This window comes from Coffea arabica, chromosome 8e (assembly GCF_036785885.1).
Source record: "Coffea arabica cultivar ET-39 chromosome 8e, Coffea Arabica ET-39 HiFi, whole genome shotgun sequence".
Lineage (NCBI taxonomy): Eukaryota > Viridiplantae > Streptophyta > Magnoliopsida > Gentianales > Rubiaceae > Coffea > Coffea arabica.
The window spans coordinates 2940155-2942724 of record NC_092324.1 but is presented as its reverse complement, the minus strand read 5'-3'; the positions used below and the strand labels follow the sequence as shown (position 1 = coordinate 2942724).

Here is a 2570-nt window from a genome sequence, read left to right as displayed (position 1 = left end):
AGGCTTTGTAAGAAATTTAGGCTCCTGTTCCGTTCCTTCTGCAAAATGCTGGGCTCTTAGAGATGGCTTACAACTTGCAAAAAACCTCGACATCCCCTCTCTCGAAGTGGAGATGGACTCTTTGATTATTATCTCCTTGTGTAAGTCAAATAACCTTATTTCTCATGAACTTTCGCCTATTATTCTTGACTGCAAGGAGCTGTTGATGATAGGGAGTAATTTGTTAATAATTTTATGGTTAATTTCCCTCTTTATCCTTGCCAAATATTGTTTTAATTATTGAAGTATACTTATATTTGGTATTTGGACCTAATTACAGGAAGCGGAGCAAAAAAGTGCTAAAAAGGGAGACTTTCTTGATAAAATGCTCTGCACGTGGAAAGCTTCCAAAATATTTACAAATCCGGCTCCAAGTTGTGCTACAACTGATTCCTTTCCTTTTGCTGATTAGTAGTTTACTAGTATTGGGTAGTTTACTAGCATTAGGAAACAAGAAACAAGGAACATTCGGTAGTTGCTTTATCTTTGTTTTCTTTTCCTTATTCGAAAGGAGACTGACTAGACTATATTCTAGTCATTATGGGGATTAGAGAGTCCCTTTTTCGTCCTTCTAGAGGTCGCAAGATAGGAGCATAATTTTCTCTTCATCCCTTTACTTTTTGCATGAAACATAATACATCATATGGGGAACACAATTTAATATTCATGAATTCCATTTGTTGGCGTGAGAACTTCTCCATGAGGCATAGCTAAGTTCCTAATCTAGTTAGAAATCAATTCAACGACGCAGTCTTGAATATCTGTGAGATCGAATTAATCTCAACTTGTTCCTTCAATTTATTGATATTTGTGCATTATCTATTTTAATTTCTAGAGATTATTTCGTTAACTGAATATCTAAGGTCCGATGTTCAAAGTGACCTAATAATCTATTGCTAAATTAATTAACTAAATCCGTAATTGTTTAGTCGATTAATATTAGTGGTAACTAGCGTTTACACACGTTAGGGAAATGAACAATCTAATTTAAATAACCCTCTTAGTGTGTTATTAATTAAGGTTAGGCTTTTCTAATTTTTAATGCAATTGAAAAATTAAATCCTATGGTCGTACTTAGGGTTATTTTCCGTTTAGAGTGATTAATGGTCGTACCTTGGTCATCAATAAACTAAGAAATAGTTGGTCGTCAGAGTTTATTGACAACTATAACTAACCTGTTAATGAATTGAGCAAACCATCTATGCATCAATAATCGGATAAACGGATTGTGTCTGCGAGGTTATATCTTTGACTAGAGATTGTCTATCATTGGTTTAATTCCTGCTTGCTTTCGTGAATTATTTTTATTAATTGGATTATTTATTTATTTTTATCTCTATTTGAGTTGTTTAATATTCCCGATTTTATAAAAATCCCCCGCTCTCCGTATTTTAGAAGAAACAAATTTCCCCCAATCTCTGTGGATTCGACCCTACTCACCACTATACACAAAAATTATATTTTCTTGAGTAGATAATTATTATTGCACAAACTCGACAACCTGTCAAGTTTTGACGCCGTTGTCGAGAATTGGCGTTGGTTTATTTGTTTCTTTCTGAGTTTGCCTTATTTCGTGTTATTTTGTTTCTTGGTATTTTTGGTTGTTTATGCCTCGTTCTTCTCGTACAGGAAATTTAGTGTATATTCCTGAAATAAAGAAGACAACACGTAGGTTAAGGAAGGAAACCAGGGAACAAAGAGAGGAATAACCATTCGCTGCATCCTTAGAGGAATCTTCAAGTGATCATTTGAGTGACTCTGAAGAAGAGGAAATCACCATGGCCAATAATTGGACATTAAGGGAGTTGGCTGCTCCTGATTTAACTCAGCAGTCACTATGTATTACTTTCCCGCACTTAAATGAAAATGCTCATTTTGAATTAAAATATGGACTAGTTCACCTCTTACCTTCTTTCCATGGTCTTTCAGGTGAGGAGCCCCACAAGTATCTGCAAGAATTTGGTGTGGCATGCTCGAGTATGAAGCCTCCTGAGATTACGGAGAAACAAATAAAGTTAAGAGCATTTCCCTTTTCTCTAAAAGACTCGGCAAAAGATTGGCTATACTATCTGCTAGCAGGTAGTATCACAACTTGGGCGCAATTGAAAAAAAAGTTCTTGGAGAAGTATTTCCTCGCCTCTCGAGCTGCAAGTTTGAAAAAGGAAATATGTGGTGTTAAGTAGCAATCGGGGGAGGCCTTGTATGAATACTGGGAGAGATTCAACAAATTGTGCACGAAATGCCTGCAACATCAGATAAGTGAACAATTATTAATTCAATATTTTTACGAGAGTCTTTACTTATCTGACAGGAATATTATTGACGTCGCGAGTGGTGGAACACTGGTGAACAAAACTCCTGGGGAGGCATGAGAGTTGATTGAGAGAATGGCAGAAAATTCACACCAATTTGGCTCTCAAGAAAATCTTCCTACTCGTCGAGTGAATGAGGTTGAAATTTCCTCATTTCAACAATAATTATCCGAACTGACCTCTTTTGTTCGACAATTGGCTATAGAAAATGCGCAGCAA

At 36.0% G+C, this 2570-nt stretch overlaps 1 non-coding gene across 1 annotated transcript; it reads right to left on the bottom strand.

Annotated features, from left to right (window-relative positions):
* Positions 1 to 2189: 2189 nt before the first annotated feature.
* LOC113705114 (small nucleolar RNA R71) lies at positions 2190 to 2296 on the bottom strand. The gene has a single exon (XR_003451761.1). It is a non-coding gene; the product is annotated as a small nucleolar RNA R71 (small nucleolar RNA).
* Between the last annotated feature and the right edge of the window lie 274 nt (positions 2297 to 2570).